Source organism: Pteropus alecto, unplaced genomic scaffold (genome assembly GCF_000325575.1).
Source record: "Pteropus alecto unplaced genomic scaffold, ASM32557v1 scaffold35, whole genome shotgun sequence".
Lineage (NCBI taxonomy): Eukaryota > Metazoa > Chordata > Mammalia > Chiroptera > Pteropodidae > Pteropus > Pteropus alecto.
The window spans coordinates 13,268,162-13,274,046 of record NW_006437828.1 but is presented as its reverse complement, the minus strand read 5'-3'; the positions used below and the strand labels follow the sequence as shown (position 1 = coordinate 13,274,046).

At 54.3% G+C, this 5,885-nt stretch overlaps 1 pseudogene; it reads left to right on the top strand.

Moving 5' to 3' along the window:
• The first annotated feature begins 1,217 nt into the window (after positions 1 to 1,217).
• On the top strand, positions 1,218 to 1,336 carry LOC112482181 (annotated as a pseudogene).
• The last annotated feature ends 4,549 nt before the right edge of the window (positions 1,337 to 5,885 follow it).

Below are 5,885 nucleotides of genomic sequence, written 5' to 3'. Positions count from 1 at the left end.
GGTGGGGGGTGGGCAGCAGTGATTCAGAAGTCCACCTGCGGGACCGCCATGCTCGTTATTTAAATTTGAAAGCGTGATGCTCTCAAGCAGAAACTTGGCGGAAAGGATAATAAAATCAACGGGAAGGGACTTGCATAATTTTGTCAAAGTTAACATTTTTTTCTACTTTCTTCAGATTATTTTTTAACAGATAGGTATAGATAGGTGATACAGGATCGATACATGATTAACAGATGATATAGAAGACATAGATACGAGAGATGGGTATACGCAGATGATTGAGAGTTAAATAAGGATCGATGATTGATAAGTAGGCAGGTAGATAATTGGACACTACTGTGCACTAGGCCGTACTGTACGCATTTTACATTTATTTTCACATCCTCTTTTCTCTAAAACAGCAGGAGTAGATAGTATTATATCCATTTTCAGTGGCACAAAAATACGACTCGCCCACATTCCCACGGCAAACTCGGACGCCCCCTGTGTACCCCCCACCCCGAATTCCATTCTTTTTCCTCCCTCGAAGAAATCACCGAGCTGAATATGACGTGGATCCGATCCATGCAATTCCGACCGTTTCAGCGAATCTGTGTTTCTCTCTATCACTATGTAAGATGCAGTGTTTATTTGCATGAGTTTTGATCATTTCGGTAAAAGGAATCTCGCCGTTGGACTCCTTCGCAACGTCCTTAACGCGAGCGCGCGCCCTGAGCCTCACGTGAGCTCCGGCGGCTCTCCCCCACCGGGCACGCACGCGCACCGGGCACGCACGCGCATCGGCCGCGCGCCCTGGGGACGGGGTCGCTCTGCCGGAGAGTCCGCTCGGGATCCTGGATAGCAAGGCGGGGAGGCCGGCTGGATCGGAGTGTCCGCGTCTCTGGTGACAGCAACCAACGCGCAGACTGTCCCTGCGTCAGGCTGGGAGGCATCGCCACGTGGCCAGGACCAAACACGAGCGGGCACTCGGGCACCAGCCAGATCTCAAGGCCGCAGGTGACCGGCTCGTTCAGGGTGGGGAAGTGTCGCCTGCCTGCTCGTGGCACACGGCCTCCCCTCAAACACACAGCGAGGGGCTTCTTTTAGGTTTAGTGCTCCGGATTGACAGGCTTGAACAATGGCAGTCATCCAGCACACCTCGACCCCCGGGAAATTCTGTGACCCACTGAAAGCTGCGTTAATATCCGAGAGGGTGACATAAGACATAAACCGACAACGTCTACACCCATGCTGCCCTGAATGTGTACGATCTCATCTGATCTCGGAAGCTCAGCAGGGTCAGGCCTGGTTAGTACATGGATGGGAGACCACCTGGGAATACCAGGTGCTGTAGGCATTAAAAAAAATAATAATAATAATAAGCCAACGAAAAATGCCATCTGAACAGTGTGGCAAATACGGCACGGGACGCCCTTAGTAGCTCCCCCAGCCACCCCGAGTACTTTCGTGTCACTTGGTCATCTGCTGTCACACACATTTAGAGACCCTAAGCTCAGGGGCGGTGTTTCGTGGCTGCAAGGGCTGTCAGCCGCAGCACGGGGTGCAGATGCCGTGAAAGCTGTGGGTGCGATCGCAACTGTTTAGTTCCTTCTTCGTCAGCAAAAGTCCCCGTCTGGGTAATTAAAGGGGAAAAATGTCATCATGAGGTATGGGGTACTCCCAGGTCATCCCAGGTCACAGGAGAACACCCAGGGCTAGGCGTGGGATGAAGGCAGGTGACACGGAGGGACAGCTGGTGGGGTGGGCGAGGATGGGATTGGTTTGGCCAGACGCGTCCCACGTTTGTGTCACCCCCTTCAAGGCACAGATCCCCTGCGGAGGAGTTTGTCCTGGCTCAGGGATGTGCTTGACATCCATGCACGTGGACTGCCATGGGGGGCTCCCTCGGGGCAGCTGGGCCGCCACGAGGGGAGAGGGACGGGCCATGTTTGTCAGCAGCCTCGGCGGACAGTTTGCTTCACTCACTAAACCGGAAAGCCCTCCAACTCTACGACAGCCCCACCAAGGCCAGAGCACCTGAGATGCATCTGTCATTGTCAAGAGCCACTGCTCGGATCGCACTACTGTCTCACTGCGTTGGGCCCCCCCCTCGGGACCAGTGAGAACGTGGAACGCTCACAGTCCTTCCGGGTCCCCGGCAGTGAGTGTGACAGCACAGCAGGCTTGGTTCAGAGTCCGCAGCTCTGTGAGGACCTGTCCCTGGCAGGCAGGACGTCTGCCATGCGCTCAGTGCCCCACACGGGAAACAGGTGTTTAGGGCCAAGTGTCAGGTCAGTTTTGCAGATGGACAGGTACAGAGCTCACTGGAGGGTAAAGCTCGCACGTGGCTTCGATGTGTCAGACCCACAGGACAGTGGCGGGGCTCCCAAGTCCCACTGCTGGTCGCTCGAGGTACTTCTCGAGACCATGTCATGTCGGAGTGACTCAGGCGGATATAAAACTGATCATACGGAGTGTTTATTTCTCCTGGAATTCTTAACCTCCGTAATCGCTAACCAAACAAAGCACGAAAAGCATTTCCCGTTAGAAGGACAGACACATTGTAATTACAGAAAAAGGGAACGAAGATGAACTGAACGACGTGCGTTTTAAGTGAAAAGGACGTTGAAATGGGCGGGACCTGATCTTTATCAGCCTTGCCTCGCTGTGCGTTCTGGGAAAGCGCGCTCAGTTCTCTGAATTTCTGCTTCATCTTCCGTAAGATGGGAAAGGTGAGGCCGACCCGGCAGGTTAGAGGCTCGTCTGGGTGCGTGCGGGTCACGTGGGAGGGTGCCCTGAGCCCGGCAGGGCCTCAGCCCACGCGGCTCACACACCCGTGGATCTGTGCACGCCTGGCCTCCAGGCGGGTGACAGGCCCCTGCATGGCTGTATTTTTATTGGGTGTTTTCATCTTGTGATAACTGGACTCTCAGGAGAATTAGTCACCCCGTTTAGCCGCCAGGCACTCAGCTGGATGGCCGCCAAGGGCTGGCGCACCCTCTGCGTGGCCCAGAGCCGGCCGGAGGGCGGAGGCTGCGGCGGGAGGGGCCGTGAGTGTGGCGTTTCTGCGCTTCTTCAAGGGCGAGGTTTGCAAGGCTCCCCCCGACATGCCTGATTTCCACCACGCTGCTTTTCGGTGTTATCCCGAGATTTTTTTATCATAGAGATAGAGGCCTGATTTTGGTTCGGAGGGGACCGAAAACTCTCGTGGATTTTAAGGCAAACCATCGAGGAAGCTGTCCGCGTCGGCGCCGCTGTTCTCGGCATCCTGGCTCCTCCTGCCGGCTGCCCGCACGTCGTCACGGTGACCGGTCTCTGGGGGTGGGGGAGGAATCGTGAGCCTGCCTCAGAACACGGTGACAGCGCGCCACGGACACGCCCGCCCCCGCCGGACGCAGGGGCTCACAGCAAAGCACCAAGAAATCACGCCGAAAATAGAAATCTAAAATTAAATATTTAATTAGAACTCTGATTCGCTTTAAAGATAGGTGGCATTGCACAGGCTATATTACGCTCTCTTTATAATTTTTTTTTTTTGACAAAAAAGATACTGTTCGTTTTAACAGGCCACTTTAATATTAATACATGTGTGATAGGGCTGTAACTGAAAATCAGCTAGAGACGGTACGATGTACATCGTTGGGAAAATTACAGTTTTGTGTTGTAAAAACATTGAATTTTTTTTTAACAATTTACCTACATTAATCAAAAAATTACAGCATATTTAATAATTTTACAAATTTTCCATAAAAAATATATCTCTGTACAAAAAGGTCTTTTGCACCTACTCATGGCAGCAGCGTGGGCGCGACGGGGCGACGGGCTCCTGATCCGGACGCCACCTTCCTTTTCTTCTTGTCTATAATAGCTTTTTTTGTCGTTGTTTACAAAATATTTTACAGAAGAAAAAAATTATTGCAGCTAGCCTGGAGAAAGGCAAGACGTGTGAAGAAGCAGCGGTTTGGAACAGCTCCGAAGCACGTGACCTGTGTCCGCGCGGGGTCCCCTCGCGTCCCCCCGCGTCCCGCCGTGGCGGGAAGGCGTCTGTCCCCAGCCCAGCGGCCCGCGGCGGGGGGTGGGGGGGTCCCCTGGGGCTTCCTGGTTTAAATGACAGGCCCCAATCTCACAGCCGAAGGGCGGTTTGATTGTGCACGCAAGGGAAGTGACCCCTAAGCTGACGGGTGGCTTCCCGTGCGGACGTGCTGTCCCCTCGGGTTCCGGAGCGTCGGTGGCCAGCGAGCAGGTCGGGAATGTCGGGGGAGAGACACCGGTTCGGACTCGGAAGTCAGCGTTTGCACCTAGTTTGAGTGACTCAAACTCAGATATATGTACAGTGTATTTATACGGACGTCTATGTACACCTCACACACACGGCGACCCTGTTCCCTCCGCGCGGTGCCCGCGCCCTCACGTGCGCCACGTGTCTCTGTCCCATGGGCGTCGGGCGCCTGGCTCTGGCCGACCTCACCCAGTGCGAGGCTCCAGGCGGCCAAGCAAACCTCCAGCCACGTTGTCAGCTTGGCCTCTGAGCTACGTGCAGAGAATTCGGCATAAGACGACGGAATTGAAAAGGCAGAGAAGGATCTAGAAGAGGTCAGCTGTGCCTTCCCCGCGGCGCACCCCCTGCTCACGAGGACCAGGACGGGGGACGCCGAGGCGTTCGAAGCGGCACGCCCGGCTTGGGCGGCACCCGCCATCCCCACGGCTTCTCGTTCATCATGCGCTTCTGAAGTCCTGTGTTTACACGCGCGGCAGACACGCCCGTGTGAAAGCCGGGTGTGAACGCGCTCACCACGGCGAAGGCGGCGACGCCCCAGACGCTTCCGCCCGTGCCCCTCTGGACTGTGAGCTGGGGAAGGTTTTCAGCATGTGGAGGAGGTACCGACAACCCGAATCATGACATAACCGTCTGTTCAGAATCTTTCCATCGAGCAGTTACAGACAGAAACGAACACGGTCTTCGCTTTGGGTTTGCGACGGAAACATTCTCACCGCCACGTCTTCTCTGTCAGGTTTCGATTTTCTCCGCATTGGGCATCATGGCTACTTTGGACCGTGATTTATAATTGACCGATGTTAAATCTCAACTTGAAAGAAATCGCGGAAACTTTCTTTTCCCCTGGAATTATACAGCATGAAACAAAAGGCAAATGAAATACAAACACATCGTCGGGGGAGAGGAGCGCGTGTGGTTTTGCTTTGCAAAGAAACACGTGGTACGTTGGATCCCGGACAGTTTGCAGTGAGTTCAAGGTATTCATTCCCGGGGGTGCCGCCTTCCGATGTGACACCAGGTACAGCACACGAGAGAAAACGCACTCAACGCCAGAGGGACGGCTGTTCTGTGAGCCGAACCCACGGGTTCACGAGCTACTAAAATAAATTACTATTCACATGTTTACACGGCAGACGGAGGTCGCTGTGAGCCCGCTGGACCGGGCCCGGGCGGCGGGCCGGGAGGAGGGACGTGGGGAGTCGAAGGCCTCTTCTTCGTCTCATCGGACAAATTCGACACGTACATGTAGCTAAAAGAAGCACTAATAAAATAAATCTCTTCGATACCATTATTTCCTTTAAAAACCTGCTCCGCGTCTGGGTTTTTTTTTTTTTCTTCTTTTTCTAACGCGTCGGCTGAACTGGTGGTCGGGGTCCAGCTGGCGGGGACGAGCGGGTGCTTATGTACAGTGGACAGTGTGTGTAAACCCTGTGTGAATATTTGTTATCAGAATCTTACTCGGCCGTCCGTCACACACTAGTGCAAAAAAATTGTGCATCAAAAATTCTGCAGTAGGATAGCTGACTGGGAAATTCGCAAATGGCCCTCGGAGTGGACACTGAGGTGAGCCGTGGGTCGTCAGCCCGTCGGGTCTGGGCGAGGACGGAGGGCCGCAGGGCCGCGTCCGGGC